The 19,586-nt window shown below is 40.0% G+C and overlaps 1 long non-coding RNA gene across 1 annotated transcript; it reads right to left on the minus strand.

Annotated features, from left to right (window-relative positions):
* Positions 1-7,865: 7,865 nt before the first annotated feature.
* LOC139027584 (uncharacterized) lies at positions 7,866-17,988 on the minus strand. The gene is made up of 4 exons (XR_011479707.1): positions 17,409-17,988; positions 16,861-16,961; positions 12,324-12,373; positions 7,866-11,520 (listed from the first exon to the last, which is right to left on the minus strand). It is a non-coding gene; the product is annotated as an uncharacterized lncRNA (long non-coding RNA).
* Positions 17,989-19,586: the final 1,598 nt, after the last annotated feature.

Raw genomic sequence — 19,586 nt, forward strand, 5'->3', positions numbered from 1 at the left:
ACTTTAGCTCTTTTGTCTTCCTTATTACAGGAAAATAAACTCACAACAAGATCATTATTTACAACTTAATGGTGAGCAAATGACAGAAAATAGTTTACGGTTGTGAGTGTGACAAAATAAAAGCAGGGGATTCTACCGGAGAATTTCTTAACTTGGACACTGTCTCGTTGGCCTAATGTTATATCCTAATTTGACTTTGGTGCAAGTCATGTTCTTCACATTACCGTCTCTGGTAAACATACTATATCAAATAAAAATCCAATGTTATTTGTCACATGCACAGGATACAGAAGGTGTAGTGAAATGGTTACTTGCATAGTGGAGTCTTTTGTTTAGACATGTAGCTAGCTAGCTAAACATTTAACCATAATCCCAACTCATAACATTACTACCCTGCATGAATCTGCATGTAGCTAACCAACCAGGTTCAATGTTAGCTAGCTAGCTAACATTAGGCTATAACTAGCAATGCAAATGGCTCTGCGATACAAATAATATTACTACACAGACCATACACGTAACGTTAGCTAGCTAGCTAACAGTACACTTTAACTTGAAATGCAAACAACTTTCTGACAAAATTAGAAACGCATAATATCTGAAAATGTAGCTTGCTAGACTATCTTACCTGTATACATGAATGGACGCTTCTCCCTCTCTGTCACGGATGTCATGGCTGCCCTTAGTTTGAAGATGTAATCTGGAGACAGGTATTTTATACAACAGAATTCGGTGTGTTCTCTTTTTGACTCCCTCTGTTTATTTGCAATCAAACGCAATAAGTTTCTCCATCTCCTTAGCTATCATACTCTAATTCCACCAAGCATTCCACTGATTTAAAAATTCTGTCCTCCAGAAAGTGGAGCAACTCATTTGCAATTCTACTACGTGATATCTTTCAAAAAAGCAGCGTCAGAAAGGATTACCTACAAATACTGAGCAGCTCATGTTATAGACAGAAGTGTGCTACATGGCAGACCAATCTGAACTAATCTCTCGGCATGTCCAGCCCATCCATTATCTCAGCCAATCATGGCTAGCGGGAAGGTTCCTTACGCTGCTGCTACTCTCTGTTTATCATATATGCATAGTCACTTTAACTATACATTAATGTACATACTACCTCAATTGGGCCGACCAACCAGTGCTCCCGCACATTGGCTAACCGGGCTATCTGCATTGTGTCCCGCCACCCACCACCCGCCAACCCCTCTTTTATGCTACTGCTACTCTCTGTTCATCATATATGCATAGTCACTTTAACCATATCTACATGTACATACTACCTCAAATAGCCTGACTAACCGGTGTCTGTATGTAGCCTCGCTACTCTTATAGCCTTGCTACTGTATATAGCCTGTCTTTTTTACTGTTGTTTTATTTCTTTACTTACCTATTGTTCACCTAACACCTTTTTTGCACTATTGGTTAGAGCCTGTAAGTAAGCATTTCACTGTAAGGTCTACAACTGTTGTATTTGGCACACATGACAAATACACTTTGATTTGAAACCAACTAGGCTCATATTTACATATTTACAGAAGGCATAGAAGTTTGTTATTAAGGCACATGAAAGTCCACATGTTCCAGAAGGCATATCTGCAAAAAAAACTAATTTTGATCATTAAAGAAAAGGTTACGTTCAAATCCCTCTCCTGTGAAGTAGTGATGCGCAACAAATGCCTAGTTTCCTGACGGGTCACAATTATGCTGTGGATGATGTGTTAAACCACCCAGACACATCAAAGAGGCAGGCGTCTTTCTGAACTGAGCTGCAGGACAGGATGGAAAGAGTTCAAATGCTGTGATGGGAGAAACCTGAGGATGGACCAACAGCATTGTAGTGACTCCACAATAATAGCCTAAATGACAAAGTAAAAATAAGAATAAAAATGTACAGAATACAAATATTGCAAAACATGCATCTTGTATGCAACAAGGCGGTAAAGTAATACTGCAAAAAAAGACAGCAAAGGAATACACTTTTTTGGCCTAAATGCAAAGCCTTATATTTGGTGCTAATCCAATACAACACATCCCTGACCTCCTTATTTTCAAGCATAGTGGCGGCTGCATCATGGTTTAGGTATGCTTGACATAGGCAAAGAATGGGGAGTTTTTTTAGCATGAAAAGAAACGGAATGGAGCTAAACCTAGGTCAAATCTTGTAAGTCGCTCTGGATAAGAGCGTCTGCTAAATGACTTAAATGTAAATGTAAATGTTAAATGTAAATCCTAGATGAAAACCTGCTTCAGTTTGCTTTACAACAGACACTGGGAGAGGAATTCAACTTTCAGCAGGACAATAACCTACAACACAAGGCCAAATCTACATTGGAGTTTCTTACCAATAACACAATGAATATCATGATCCCCAATACCTTGATTCAGGAGGAGGAGACTTATCTAATCAAGCTATATTAGTGTTCTGGTTTTTATTAATCTTAAAAATAATTTGTAATCTTTTTTCCACTTTGACATTACAGAGTATTTTATGTAGATCATTGACCAAAAATTACAATTAAATCCACTTTAATTTCACTGCAATAGAATAAAATGTATTTAGCCCCCCCCGCAGACATAACAGTGGTTCAAGTCGAGAGTTCACTCTATATTGGCCATTTTACTGTTAATGGTTAGACAGAGAGGCACATGGAGGGTACTATATGACGTTTTGTGTTAATGGTTGACCAGGACAAGATATGGTTCTTGACTTTTATAAAACACATCATCTGACTACTGATAAATCCTGGGCGGTGTCTCTTAAAGACACACATTGGAAGATACTGTATGTATAGGCACATTATTGAAAAGGGAAAGTTCAATAGTACGTCTTTGTCATTACCTACTTTGCCTTGGTACATACTCCCTGGTGCCAAAGGGGACCTTGTGTCACTTTATTTGACATGGTAAAGCACACTTTATAAGGACATTTTGTTTACCAAATCCTTTAGAGGCAGATTCTGACCCGAGTTAAGCACGTGTAAATAAATCGTCATTCCTTTTTATGCACTTTTTTCACTATGCTTATTCTGACTTTGAACTTAAGCATGAGAATAGCATGCTATTCACCAGCTATTTGTTCAGGTAGAGATCTAAGAAATGAAGGTGTGGTGGAGGTGTGTCTACAGATAAGCCATATTCTAACCGTGACCTAATTCCCTCATAATTCCTTCACCATTATGCAGGTGGAAACCATGAATAAGGTCGAGTGAACCAAGTGGAAAAAGCATCTACTAAAGTGGGAGGGTTTTTAGATGTTGAATTAAATGTGTATGTTTTTCGAAATATGTACAAATTAATTTAAAATTAAAAGCTGAAATAGGAATTTCACCATGAAGCCAATGGTGACAGAGTTTAACAAAATTGTAGTTACTCCACAATATTAACCTAATTGACAGAGTGAAAAGAAGGAAGCATGTATAGAATACAAATATTCAAAAACATGCACCCTGTTAGCAACAAGGCAGTAAAGAAAAACTGCAAAAAATGTGGCAAAGGAATTACCTTTTTTTCCTGAATACAAAGCCTTATGTTTGAGGCAAATCCAATACAACACATCACTGAGTACCAGTCCAAATTGTCAGGCATAGTGGTGGCTGCATCGTGGTATTCATATGTTTGTAATCATTAAGGACTGGAGAGTCTTTCAGGATAAAAAGTTACGTAATGGAGCTAAGCACAGGCAAAATCCTTGAGGAAAACCTGGTTCAGTTTGCTTTTCACCAGACATTGGAAGATTCATTCACCTTTCAGCAGGACAATAACCTAAATCCCAAGGCCAAATCTACACTGGAGTTGCTTACCAAGAAGACAGTGAATGTTCCCGAGTGGGCGAGTTACAGTAATGACTTAAATCTGCTTGAAAATCTATGGCCAATGATCAACACCCAATTTGACAGAGCTTGAAGAATTTAAAAAAGAATAATGGTCAAATATTGTACAATCCAGGTGTGCAAAGCTCTTAGAGACTTATACAGAAAGACTCACAGCTGTAATCACTGCCAAATGTGATTCTAACATGTATTGACTCAGGGGTGTGAATACTTATGTAAATGGGATATTTCTGTATTTAATTTTCAATCATTTGCCCAAATAATATTAAACATGTTTTCACCTTGCCATTATGGGGTATTGTGTGTAGACCAGTGGCGGTCGGTGCAGTTTAAGATGAGGGAGGATGATTCTTTTTTTCATGAGCATGGCCTTATTCCTATTATAGCATATTGGATGTCATTCATATTCCATTCAACCAGTTCAACGTAAAATTGATAGGTTTAGGCTACTACATGATACACACATTTTCCCTATACCCATCATTAGGTTGCTACAACCTAGCCTAAGAATGAAAGTTTATAACGTTGGTGCACACAGGTTAAGGGAAAATGTTGAGGTGACAGGCAGTGACACATGGACAGACAGTGACACATTCAATACCGCCTTGCACACTTTTGCCTGCATCTAGCTGATCTACGGTGTAATCATTCGTCCAACAGTTGCAAACAAGAGTTTTTAATGGACAAATTCAGGTATGTTTATCCCCGTTTCGTTCAGTTCGCTTCCGTTTAATAAACGTTTTTCAACTGAATAGGAGGAATGAATACACCCCTGATCACACGTAAACACAGTTCACTTTCATAGCAGCCACATACAAATATCTCGTGGTATTGATTATCGCATCTATGGGCTCTCCTCCTCTCACTTTTTCCCTTTGCTTGTGGACTTTAATGCACAACACATCAGTTGTCTGATGTGTAACATAACCACTAACCGCTACACACAGCCTACATCATTGTCACCATATTAGCTAAAGTAACATCATAGTCAACATAGCTAATAGAACTAATGCATTAGTAAACCCGCTACAATCATGCAGTACAGTCAGTAACCAGTTTAGCAGTTACACCGGCGGGCCCCGGTGGAAATTAATTAGTAAAGCCAAAAGCTTAACTTGACTTGGAAGAGTTCCAGTGTTGGATAGTCAAAGTCAGCTAGCTAACATAGCATCCTCTGTTTGAGCTGGGTGTTTGTGTAGGCTTAACTAGCTAGCTGCATTAGCTAGCTAAGTAAGTGAAAGGTGAAAAAAAATGATATTTCTAGTTATCTCTCTCTCTCTCTTGCTCTCCCTTCATTTTTGAATAAATTAATTAGTTCAAAACTGTTCAACTATTGTCACCACATTTTATGCACTGCAGTGCGAGCTAGCTTTAGCTTATGCTTTCAGTACTAGATTAATTCTCTGATTCTTTGATTGAGTGGACAACATGTCAGTTCATGCTGCAAGAGCTCTGATAGGTTGGAGGACATCCTCTGGAAGTTGTCAGAATTACTGTGTAACTCTATGAAAGGGGGTGAGAACTGTGATCCTCCTAGGTTTTGTATTGAAGTCAATGTACCGAAAGAAGAACGGAAGCTAGCTGTCCTCTGGCTACACCATGGTGTTACCCTACAGAGTGCTGTTGAGGCAATTACTGTATTTGGTGACGACAAGTCAAAAGACTCCGTGAAGGATTACTATCGGAAGGAAAGCTTCGGTATGGACACACGCTGGATATTTTTATATTTATCATTGCATTCAGACCGCAAGGACAGCTCGCTTGGAAGGACTTGAACTCCTAGAATTCGCCAGCCGTGAGTAACCTCTGCAAATGAATGAGCTGCCCTGTTCAATGCAATCGTTTGATCAAGCATATTATGGAAGCGCAAATGTGCTTATAATTGGAATGTTAACTTGGAAATGGAATTCAAAACACAGCGCTGTGAAAACAATTAAGAAGTTTGAGTTTGGGAAACACTGAGAACCAATGCACAATGTGGCCTAATAAAAATGTCTAATATTAGGCCTAAAGTGGAAATACAATGCATCAATGGAACGCAACTAAAGGATCTAAAGATACAGCCTGTTTAAACTTAATTAAAGGGGACAAAACCTATAATGGGATGAAATGTTTAAACGCATCTAAAATGCCGAACTTGCACATGTTCAATGCAAAATGGGTCCATACGCTGAAATGGATGACTGTGTTTTAAAGCATTAAAGGAGGTCTAAAGGGGCATTGCATTTAACAATCAAACCCACAACTGTGTCATTGTAAACCACACAACTATTGTACACAACCACACAACTTCTGACCACATCTAATGACCACGACAACACAAATACTGACAACAACCACAAAACTTCTGAACACAACCACCCAACTTCTGACCACATCTAAGGACCACAACCACACAACTATTGACCACAACCACACAACTTCTGACCACATCTAGTGTCCACAACCACACAACTCCTGACCTCAACGACATAAACTTCTGACCGCAACCACACAACTACGAGCAATCAATCAATAATTTTTTTCACATTTATAAACACCTGCAAAATGACAATACAAATTTTTGGGACGTGTAAAGTCCTGCTGACAGTGAATTGTTATGAAATATATCTATGCTCTGTCTTATCAGTGAAGTATTTCTGGTTGATGTGTCTTAAAATTCCTTGGCTTATGGGAGACCTGTGTTTTATTCCCAGGCTTATATCAGGTAATACATACACTTGTAAGCAGCTCTGCATCCCTAAATAATGAAAATAAATTGTTGCTTGTATATTTCACACATTTATTTAGGAGAGATTGAAAATAAATACAGGCCATACATTTTAACTCCCAAACAGATGTTGTAATGATTAATCATTGGATAACTATTCACACCATCCAACCACTGCATACAGTATAGTTCTGAAAAGTTATACGTACAGTGCCGTGAAAAAAGTATTTGCCCCCTTTCTAATTTTTGATACTGAATGTTATTAGATCTTCAACCAAAACCTAATATTAAATAAGGGGCACCTGAGAGAACAAATAACACAACAATTACATACTTATTTAATTGATTTCATAAACAAAGTTTTGCAACACCCAATGCCCCTGTGTGGAAAAAGTAGCTGCATTGACTCCAACCACACGCTTCCTGTAGTTGTTGATCAGTCTCTCAAGTCGCTGTGGAGAAATTGTGTCCCACTCTTCCATGCAGAACTGCTGTAACTCAATGACATTTGTGGGTTTTCAATCATGAACTGCTCATTTCATGTCCTGCTACAATATCTCAGTTGGGATTAGGTCTGGACTAGGCCATTACAAAACTTCAAATTTGTTGCTTTTTAGCAAATTTAATGTAGACTTGATTGTGTGTTTTGGATCATAGTCTTGCTGCCTGACCCAGCTGTGCTTCAGCTTCAGCTCACAGACGGGTGGCCTGACATTCTCATGTAGAATTCTCTGATACAGAGCAGAATTCATGGTTCCTTCTAATTAGGCAAGTCATCCAGGTCCTGAGGCAGCAAAGCATCCCCAAACCGCCATGCTTGAGTGTTGGTATGAGGTTCTTACTGTGGATGTGGAATGCAGTGTTTGGTTTTTGCCAGGCATAATGGGACCCATGTCGTCCAAAAAGTTATACTTTTGAATCATCTGTCCATAGAACATTCTTCGAAGATTCTTGATGATCATCCAGGTGCTTCCAGGTGCTGCCTTTTGGCAAACTTTAGTAAACTTTTTGGAAGACGTGTCCCATTATGCCTGGCGAAAACCAAACACTGCATTCCACAGTAAGAACCCCATAAAAACGGTCAAACATAGTGGTGGTATTTGTATTTATTATGGATCCCCATTAGCTGCTGCCAAGGCAAAATTAAGGCAAGCAATAAATTGCCGCAAAACACCAGTCTCATCGTCAACAGTGAAGAGGCGACTCCGGGATGCTGGCCTTCTAGGCAGAGTTGCAAAGAAAAAGCCATATCTCAGACTGGCCAATAAAAAGAAAAGATTAAGATGGGCAAAAGAACACAGACACTGGACAGAGGAGAAGCATCCCGGAGTCGCCTCTTTACTGTTGACATTGAGACTGGTGTTTTGCGGGTACTATTTAATGAAGCTGCCAGTTGAGGACTTGTGAGACGTCTGTTTCTCAAACTAGACACTCTAATGTACTTGTCCTCTTGCTCAGTTGTGCACCCGGGTCCTCCCACTCCTCTTTCTATTCTGGTTAGAGCCAGTTTGCGCTGTTTTGTGAAGGGAGTAGTACACAGCGTTGTACGAGATCTTCAGTTTCTTGGCAATTTCTCGCATGGAATAGCCTTCATTTCTCAGAACAAGAATAAACTGACGAGTTTCAGAAGAAAGTTCTTTGTTTCTGGCTATTTTGAGCCTGGAATCAAACCCACAAATGCAGATGCTCCAGATACTCAACTAGTCTAAAGAAGGCCAGTTTTATTGCTTCTTTAATTAGAACAACAGTTTTCAGCTGTGCTAACATAATTGCAAAAAGGTTTTCTAATGATCAATTACAATGATAAATTTGGCTGATAAAATGCCTTTTAAAATTATAAACTTGGATTAGCTAACAGTGTGCCATTGGAACACAGGAGTGATGGTTGCTGATAAAGGGCCTCTGTATGCCTATGTAGATATTCCATAAAAAAATCAGCCATTTCCAGCTACAATAGTCATTTACAACATTAACAATATCAAAAAAAAAAAATGTTTTTGTCACATGCGCCGAATACAACAGGTGTAGACTTTACAGTGAAATGATTACTTACAAGCCCTTAACCAATGATGCTGTTTTAAGAAAATACCTAAAAAATATATATAATAATAAATAAGTAAGAGATAAGAAAAACAAATAATTAAAGAGCAGCAGTAAATAACAATAGCGGGGCTATATACAGGGGGTACCGGTACAGAGTCAATGTGTCAATGTTCGGAGGCACATGTGTCGAGGTATTTGAGATACTTTTGTACATACAGGTAGGGTTGTTAAAGTGACTATGCCTAGATAATAACAGAGAGTAGCAGCAGCATAGMGGGGGGGGGGGGGTGCAAATAGTCTGGGTAGCCATTTGATTAGCTGTTCAGGAGTCTTGTGGCTTGGGGGTAGAAGCTGTTTAGAAGCCTCTTGGGCCTAGACTTGGCGCTCCGGTATCGCTTGCCGTCCGGTAGCAGAGAGAACAGTCTATGACTAGGGTGGCTGGAGTCTTTGATTTTTAGGGCCTTCCTCTGAGACCGCCTGGTATAGAGGTCCTGGATGACATGAAGCTTGGCCCCGGTGATGTATTGGGCTGTACGCACTACCCTCTGTAGTACCTTGCAGTCGGAGGCCGAGCAGTTTCCATACCAGGCAGTGATGCAACCCGTCAGGATGCTCTCGATGGTGCAGCTGTAAAATCTTTTGAGGATCTGAGGACCCATGCCAAATCTTTTTAGTTTCCTGAGGGGGAATAGGCTTTGCCCTTGATTCTAAGCAATGTTGTGCTGCTATTTTAATTGATTTGGCCAAAACTTTTGATACGGTAGACCATTCCATTCTTGAGGGGTCTTTGGCCTGGTTTGCTAACTACCTCTCTCAGAGTGCAGTGTATAAAGTAAGAACATCTGTTGTCTCAGCCACTGCCTGTCACCAAGGGAGTACCCCAAGGCTCGATCCTAGGCCCCACGCTCTTCTCAATTTACATCAACGACATAGTTCAGGCAGTAGAAAGCTCTCTCATCCATTTATATGCAGATGATACAGTCTTATACTCAGCTGCCTCCCAAGATTTTGTGTTGTACACTAAGAAAACTTTGTTGAAGAGTGTTTAACAAGCTTTCTCTGCCCTTAACCTTGTTAAGGTTTGGTAAGAAGAATGCCCCTCTCCCCACAGGTGTGATTACTACCTCTGAGGATTTAGAGCTTGAGGTAGTCAACTTATACAAGTACTTGGGAGTATGGCTAGACGATACACTGTCCTTCTCTCAGCACATATCAAAGCTGCAGGCTAAAGTTAAATCTGGACTTGGTTTCCTCTATCGTAATCGCTCATCTTTCACCCCAGCTGCCAAACTAACCCTGATTCAGATGACCATCCTACCCATGCTAGATTACGGAGACATAATTTATAGATCGGCAGGTAAGGGTGCTCTCGAGCAGCTAGATGTTATTTATCATTCGACCATCAGATTTGCCACCAATGCTCTTTATAGGACACATCACTGCACTTTATACTTCTCTGTAAACTGGTCATCTCTGTATACCCGCCGCAAGACCCACTGGTTGATGCTTATTTATAAAACCCTCTTAGGCCTCACTCCCCACTATCTGAGATATCTACTGCAGCCCTCATCCTCCACATACAACACCCGTTCTGCCAGTCGCATTCTGTTAAAGGTCCACAAAACGTCTTTTCAGTTCGCTGCCGCTAGCGACTGGAACGAGCTGCAACAAACACTCAAACTGTAGAGTTTTATCTCAATCTCTTCAATCAAAGACTCAATCATGGACACTCTTACTGACAGTTGTGGCTGCTTTGCGTGATGTGTTGTTGTCTCTACCTTATTGCCCTTTGTGCTGTTGTCTGTGCCCAATCATGTTTGTACCATGTTGTGCTGCTACCATGTTGTTCTGCTGCCATGTTGTTGTCATGTGTTGCTACCATGCTGTGTTGTCATGTTTTGCTATCTTGCTATGTTGTTGTCTTAGGTCTATCTTTATGTAGTGTTGTCTCTCTTGTCGTGATGTGTGTTTTGTCCTAAATTATTACTATTTTTATTTTATTTATCCCAGCCCACGTCCCCGCAGGAGGCCTTTTGGTAGGCAGTCATTGTAAATAAGAATTTGTTCTTAACTGATTTGCCTAGTTAAATAAAAAATACATTTAAAAAATACACTACATGGTTATGCTGTTCTGATGGGATGTTGATGTGTAAGACATATTTCCAGAAAGCGATACAATACATACAATACATACAAAATAATAATAATAATTATTGTTATCATCCCACCAATTCACTCAGCTCACACCAAGACCCCAGATCTACTGTGGGGAACAGGCTGACACAGTGAGATTTAAATGAGGCCCTGCATGGGCTCCTCATTGGCTTTAGTCTAGGAATCTGCTAAATCAATAAGCTACATGTAAATGGTCAACACTCACATTAAGTCTCACCTCCTGCATCTTCTTAAAAGCAAGTGAATATAATTAAATATGGTGGTAATGATAATGAAATGGCAGAGTTATTTCCTCAAGGACTAGTCATTGTAAAATATACAATACATTTACATCAGAGAGATACAAGAAGATTGTCCTTACCAGTTTCTTAGTCTTTTCTACACAAATATAATATAATTGAACATTTTACATTATTGTTCACTACAAATATTTTAAAACAAACAATATGTGCAACATACAAAAGTCAAATGGTCAATAAAAAAAAAACATATACAGAGCCTCTTTCCCAGATCTTGGACTAGATTATGTTGTTTTTCAAATAGAATCTCATAAAAGACTACTTTCACCGTTGGTCCTCCTGAATATAGGGCCTCGTACAGCAGTCTCATCTGTTCCTGGCAGGGCCTGGCATCACGGATTGTATTGTACATTTATTTTATGAAGCATGTTTCTCTGGATCAGTTCATCTGCTATGGGAATCACCATGGTTACCCTGTGAATTAGCTCAGCCCTTTGCTCATCCCCAAACTGGACACCTCCAGTAAGAGAGAGAAAGGTAAAGTTATTAAGCCAATATTAAATCATTTCTCAGTGAATCTGACACAAAGATAATAAGACAAGGTGGGTGGTACATTTAAAATGTTGTTTTCACTAATGTTTGACAAACATAACATGTATCTGTCAGTGTTATAATAACAATAATACTTTGCAATATTGGTATTATGGGTCTTACTCCTTGCTACAACTAGCTAAGTAATTGTTTCATCTGTGAATGATTTAAACCAGTGTCACGGTTTTCTTCCTGGGATGAAGGAGAGGACCAAAATGCAGCGCGGCTAGTGTTCAACATGTTTAATTAGACGTATAAACAGTAACCCTATACAAATAACAAAATAACAAATGTGAAAACCGAGACAGTCCTATCTGGTGCAGACAAAACACAGAGACAGGAAACAATCACCCACAAAATCCCAACACAAAACAAGCCTCCTATATATGATTCTCAATCAGGGACAACGATTGACAGCTGCCTCTGATTGAGAACCATATTAGGCTGGACACAGAAACAGACAAACTAGACACACAACATAGAATTCCCACCCAGCTCACGTCCTGACCAACACTAAACAAGCAAAACACATAAGAACTCTGGTCAGGACGTTACAACCAGTGGGTTAACTGTTGAGACTACAGCAAATCTTGGAGAGAGTACTTAATTCGGGAGCATCTATTAACAATTTTGAGAATGGATAAAATGTTATATTGTTCTTTCTCTACTAAAGTAGTAGACTTTAACCTCAGAGTTGACCCCAAAAGGAAATATGTCACCTTATCATACTTTTCTGAACATGGTTGTAAGAGGACTGGAATGGAGAGAAGCAGTTCATTCTGAGAGAGAGAGGGAGGTTGGGGATGGGGAGAAAGAAAGAGACCATTAATCCTCCCCATTTATAAACTATAAACTAAAGGTTAAGTAAACTTGAGGTACTGTAGCAACTGTAGCACTCCTCTAAATCTTCTTTCTTTCATTTGTCCCGTTTGTCTTAGTTGGTAGCGCATGGCACTTGCAACACCAGGATTGTGGGTTTGATTCCCCCATGGAAAATGTATGTACTCACTAGCCTACTATCGTGCTGGATAAGAGCTTCTGTTCAATGACTAAAACGTAATTCATATAACACGAATGAGGAATTATCCAGAGTTACAGCTGCTTTTGCAGTTTATTCATAAAAAAAACTTAACCTTTATTTAACTAGGCAAGTCAGTTAAGAACAAATTCTTATTTTACAATGACGGCCTACCCCAGCCAAACCCCTCCCCCAACCTGGACAACGCTGGACCAATTGTGCACCGGCCTATGGGACTCCCGGCTGGTTGTGATACAGCCCGAGATCGAACCATGGTTTGTAGTGATGCCTCTAGTCATAACGATAGTCTGTCAGTAGCTATGTTTCATTAACTTGTCCAGTGATTTTTTTTGTCTACATTTACAAACATCGCATAGAACATAGATAGATGCCTACTAGAGTGATTTCCCACTGAACCATTTAGTGTCGATGAAAACAGCTGGAGGTAATGACTTCACAATTTAAAAAGCAACAACTTTACAGTGTCAAATACAAATGTACTGGGTGAAGTGTTTCCATTACTCATTTAGGCATTAATAAATTGGTGACAGCCTTTTATGCCCTTCCACCTATCTGTAGCCCACGAAAGCCAGCATGGATAGAATGCAATAATTGACTAATATTTGACATATTCTAATAATTATCATGTGCCAATGTATTGCCACGGTCCGTGCCATGGTGAAACTTGTTATTCATGTATATCTGAAATAATTGGATGGTGAAACCTGCCAGCCAACCAGAAAAGCAAGGCAAATAAATAGAGTTCGCCAGCTTGTAGTCCTAAAACACGGAAATTAGTTATCTACGGTTCGTTCAGCCATTCCTATGGTGAAAATGAATGGGGAAAGAATAGTTATCGGACGAATGACAGAAATAAGGTCTGAGGATAACACAAGCTTAGGAGATCTTATACGTTTTGTTTTATGAGATAATATCAGTCAGTTAACGTGACCTTTATGATTTATGAAGCATTTCTGTGCTTTTTAAATTACATAAACACTTCAAAATTCCCAAAAAGTGACGTTAGCTGATGAAGAGTATATCATAAAACAATACGTATAAGATCTACTAAGCCTGTGTTTACCACAGACCTTATTTTTGGCGTTTATTCAAAAACGCCATTAATTTTCCCATAGGTTTTGTTCAACGAACCTTGGTGGACACAGTGCCTACAAAAATACGCTATTAGGCTACTATTGCTCCCTGTTCAGGCATGTTTGAATGTCAGGACAATCCTTGTCCTGCAAAGAAATTGTATTTTTAGTAGAAAAAAAACATTTTGCTCTCAGTAGGCCTTTAGAATTAAATGTGTAGTGGAGCTTACAGCTACATTATTGACCTACATCACGTGCCCGTCATAGGTCTATCTCTACCTCATAATTTACTCAAAAAACACAGTTTACACCATCATTTCTCACAAAAGTTTGACAAAATACAATTCTGCCCATGTCGAACGGATAAAAATGTTGTGAATCTTAAGAAAATGTGTCTTATATATATATATTTTTTCATTTAACCAGGTAGGCCAGATTTAAAACTGTGACCTGGCCAAGATAAAGCAAAGCAATGCGACACAAACAACAACACAGAGTTAAACATGGAATAAACAAACATACAGTCAATAACACAATAGAAAAGTCTATATACAGTGTGTGCAAATGAGGTAAGATTAGGGAGGTAAGGCAATAAATAGGCCGTAGTGGCGAAGTAATTACAATATAGCAATTAAACACTGGAGTGATAGATATGCAGAAGATGAATGTGCAAGTAGAAATACTGAGGTGCAAAGGAGAAAAAATAAATAAATAACAATATGGGGATGAGGTAGTTTGATGGGCTATTTACAGATGGGCTATGTACATGTGAAATGATCTGTAAGCTGCTCTGACAGCTGATGCTTAAAGTTAGTGAGAGAGATATGAGTCTCCAGCTTCAGTGATTTTTGCAATTCGTTCCAGTCATTGGCAGCAGAGAACTGAAAGGAAAGGCGGCCAAAGAGGAATTGGCTTTGGGGGTGACCAGTGAAATATACCTGCTGGAGCACGTGGTATGGGTGGGTGCTGCTATGATGACCAGTGAGCTGAGATAAGGCGGGGCTTTACCTAGCAAAGACTTATAGAGCCAGTGGGTTTGGCGACGAATATGAAGCGAAGGCCAGCCAACGAGAGCATACAGGTTGCAGTGGTGGGTAGCATATGGGGCTTTGGTGACAAAATGGATGGCACTGTGATAGACTGCATACAATTTGCAAGTGTTACAAGTGTTGGAGGCTATTTTATAAATGACATTGCCGAAGTCAAGAATTGGTAGGATAGTCAGTTTTACGAGGGTATGTTTGGCAGCATGAGTGAAGGATGCTTTGTTGCAAAATAGGAACCCGATTCTAGATTTAATTTTGGATTGGAGATGCTTAATGTGAGTCTAGAAGGAGCGTTTACAGTCTAACCAGACACCTAGGTATTTGTAGTTGTCCACATATTCTAAGTCAGAACCGTTCAGAGTAGTGTTGCTGGATGGGTGGGCAGGTGCGGGCAGCGATCGGTTGAAGAGTATGCATTTAGTTTTACTTGCATTTAAGAGCAGTTGGTGGCCACGGAAGGAGAGTTGTATGGCATTGAAGCTCGTTTGGAGGTTAGTTAACACAATGTTCAAAGAAGGGCCAGAAGTATACAGAATGGTGTCGTCTGCGTAGAGGTGGATCAGAGATTCACCAGCAGCAAGAGCAACATCATTGATGTATACAGAGAAGAGAGTCAGCCCGAGAATTGAATCTTGTGGCACCCCCGTAGAGACTGCTAGAGGTCCGGACAACAGGCCCTCCGATTTAACACACTGAACTCTGTCTGAGAAGTAGTTGGTGAACCAGGCGAGGCAGTCATTTGAGAAACCAAGGCTGTTGAGTCTGCCGATAAGAATGTGGTGATTGACAGAGTCGAAAGCCTTGGCCAGGTCTACGAATATGGCTGCACAGTATTGCCTTTTATTGATGGCGGTTATGATATCGTTTAGGACCTTGAGCGTGGCTGAGGTGCACCCGTGACCAGCTCTGAAACTAGATTGCATAGCGGAGAACGTACGGTGGGATTGGAAATGGTCGGTGATCTGTTTAACTTATCTGCTGTTTGTTTCCGTTACACATGTCGCAAGGATTTTTTTGTTTGTTGCTACATTGCTTTTGTCGAATAAACCTGGGTCAATGGAAACCTAGTGTGTAAATATCTATGAAAAGTAGGTTGTTTTATCTGGCACATCCTGCACGGTTTTATCAGATCTTGACAAACCGCTTCCTGTTTACACATTTTTCCAAATGTAAAGCATCTAAAAAGTTCCATTATTTCCAATCGAAAACGTAAAATAAAAGTTAATTTTATATTCACCTTGTGCATGAAACAAGTAGCCCAAGATACCAAAAGTAGTGGAGGTGGTGCAGGAAGATAATTGTTGAGTCAATAACAAATCTCTAAATCTCCATTCGAAGCTGAAAGCAAGGCCTTATTTACCTATTGTGAAGGGAATCACTTAATTTACTAAATGTCCTTTTTTCAAACAGAAGATGGTACATTGTGACTTAAAATATTGACAGTACAGACATGTGATTGACTAAAAAGTAAACTTCCTCCAGCCTCAGCTCCATAATGTTAATTATACTAAAGAAACGCTGTGGACGAAGTGAGCATAAAAAGGAAAACAGAGGAAAACTCCATTTTAACTCACTTTCATTGAGTTACAACTATTAAGACATTTTGACTGGCTTTAATTTCAAGTTAAATTCATGATTTGAAAAGAACCTCCACAGAAAACAATGGCAATTTCAGTTCCTCCCCTGATCTGACTAATCTAAATGGAATTGCTGTGAACTCGGCATTACACATGTATATAAACTTCATGTGTCAATAACAATGAAACCTTCACACAGTTTGTGGACCGTAGATTGTCAGCATATCTGGTTAAAATAAGGTACATAGCAGTTTTAGCAAACTAACACCGGCTAACATGAAGTCATAAAAAATATACTCAGGAAAATATATTAAGGATTTTATCGGACAGTATAAAGTGAGGAAGTGCACCAGAATATGAAAATATTATTTATTTAAACTATGGTCAAGTTTGGTACTACTAGTCTAGTGAAACACATTTTTATTTTTAACTAGGCAAGTCAGTTAAGACCAAATTCTTATTAACAATAACAGCCTACCGGGGAACAGTGGGTTAACTGCCTTGTTCAGGGGCAGAACGACAGATTTTTACCTTGTCAGCTCGGGATTCGATCCAACAACCTTTCGGTTACAACGCGCTAACCACTAGGCTACCTGCCGCCCCAGGTCGTGTCAGCTTTGGGACCGTGGTGACTATGTAGGAAAAAACACAAACACACACACAAACATCAGCTTACATACATTATTGTAAACTACACAACAAAGGTTTTCATTGTGTGTACAACATGGTTATTTACCAACATGTAGTAGGGATTTCAAGCTAAAACAGTACCTCATGTCTTCAACAATCTGAAAAACACTAATACAATGCCACTCACTGTTTTTCTGCAAGCAGTATTCAAGCTTTAGGTCTATGTACACAACCCCCTGGGGTAAAGTAAACAAGTTTCATGAAATGTGTGTATGTGTATATGTCGAGGTCAACCACCGTAGCTAACAATTTTGTGAATAAGTGTGTGTGTGTGTGAGAGAGAGTGAATTAATGTGTGTCGGGCCGTCTATATGTGCTAGCTGTGGCTATGTTAAGATAAACCCCAGAAGCTGTTATATAGTCTGTGTCTGTGTGTCCACCTGTGTTACCTGTGTTGTCTGGCGAGATCAGAGTTGAGGTAAACCATAGTAGCTATGATATCATCTCCATACATGTGTGCCAGGTCCTCAGGCAGAGCCAACATGGATGCCAGTCTTTCCTGGCAGAGCTCTCCGTACTCCCCTGTGCCCAGGGCATGTCTGATGAGATGTGGCAGCGTTGGGGTCCAGGATGGGCATGGCGCTGGCACAGCGTTTCAGCAGCAGCTCTTGTCTCTGGCCCAGCTTCAACTGTCTCTCAGTCGGGGAGACTGGAGCCTGCAGGACAACAGTTTAGTAGATGAGAACTGATAAAAGGATAAATGCACATGGACAAAACACAGACACACAATTTTTTGAAGTTCCCGCTGTCGTGACTGTACTTTCGTTAATCTGATGACTGTTATTTATCGAATCAACTAACTATGTTTATCTGTTACCCGATTAAATTAATCATTTAACAATTAACTTGGGGCACCACGAGAGCAGTTGTTTATAGCATTACCATCTCCCGAATTAAACTCTAAAGGTCTTTACCTATCACATCTGTAAAACATTTAACATATTAATCATAACCTCTTATCATATTATAATTCTGAACAGTCGTAACCTCCTGCATCTGCAAAAAACCCAGCCCTACATATGATTCAGTATTACACAAATTGGTTTAATTATTTGTACTTTAACTAGCAACTAAAATCAATAACACAGAAGAAACATACACACTTATACATTAGGAAAATGTCCCTAGCGGACTGACACAATATGTTGGCTTTGTACACAACGACATGGAGAGGTTGAGAGAGAGAGAGAAAGAGACACTTATCATTGATACTTTTTAGAAACTATTTTCACAGTAATCATATACTTTGCACACAAACCGCCGCAAGTTTGAAGTAAGAAATCTTGAATGTATTTACGAGTGAATGCCTTCGTTTGTCGTGGATCTCTGTCGGAACCAGCCCTCCCTAGAAAGGGTGATGGGACTTTCAGCGGCACGCTTGTATGGCTCTGATTGTCCGAAAGGTGTCACCCCTTTCCCGTCTTCTACTGTTCTTCACTCTGGACGATCCTCCTTGGAAGAGTTCAAACCACTTTAGACATGGGCTGCAGCTCCCCGTCTTTCCTGGTCTGGGAGGTGAGTTTATTTTCTTCACCTAGTGTTGAAGTTCAAAGTTCCAACCATTTCAAATGTGTAGCTACGTGAAGCGTGAAGCGCTTTTCTGGTCTAAATGTTAATTTATTAACCAATCCTTTTATGCAATCTGGCTGACAGGGATGGTTCCGTTAGGCTAACACGCTCTCTGACCTCACTCGGGGCGTGGCTACTTACTTACTGTGAGTTTATAGGAGACACATTTTATTATCACTCCTAAAATCGCATTCATATTTTAACAAAAATACTTTCATAATTGTTTATATTTCAAATTTGGATGACATCACAAAATGACAACCCATATGACATGATTATTCTTTAGATCTATTCAGATCATTCCCCATGTTTGTATGTTAGAAATATTGTTCCAGTATTCACTTTAGAGCATTTTAAGAGTTTTGGCGGGAAACCTCTGTTACAAAGAACATTCCTTTGGTTAATACTGGAGTGGGAGAGAGAGTCTTCTTCTCTTCTAATTTACAACAGGAGTGAGCTGTCAACCCAGCCCAGTTCCCTCCTCCCCTCTTCTGTGGGTTAGAGAAGGTCTGGTTACTGTCATCCATTGCCAAGCTGATCTGACATATTCGGATCCTCACAGGACAGTCATGACACCGCCGACTAGTGGTTTGTCCCACAGCCCTCGCACACAAACGAACACCCACCACACCCACACACATAAAGCATCCCGTCTCTCTCGCACTCACCCTACCGTCCACCATTCGCACTGCCCCCTCAGAGGTCATCTCGTCCCACAGCCCGTCAGAGGTCAGGATCATCAGGAAGCGGTCCTGCGGTCGCAGCCTGTGATCGGTCAGCTGGGGCATCATGTCCAGGTAGGGCGGGCTCAGGTAGTTGGGCAGGTTGTACTGGTAGAGGTTTAGAGAGTCCAGGTCTGCTCCAGACTCCAGGCTTTCCAGAACACTCTGCCGCAGCTTACGGATCCACTTGAACCTCACATCTTCAAACGAGGCATCAGGATCTAGAGACCATGAGATGGATAATGATTAGACAGTCATATAAGAGTACATGCAGAG

Source organism: Salvelinus sp. IW2-2015, linkage group LG4q.1:29, assembly GCF_002910315.2.
Source record: "Salvelinus sp. IW2-2015 linkage group LG4q.1:29, ASM291031v2, whole genome shotgun sequence".
NCBI classification, from domain to species: Eukaryota; Metazoa; Chordata; class Actinopteri; order Salmoniformes; family Salmonidae; genus Salvelinus; species Salvelinus sp. IW2-2015.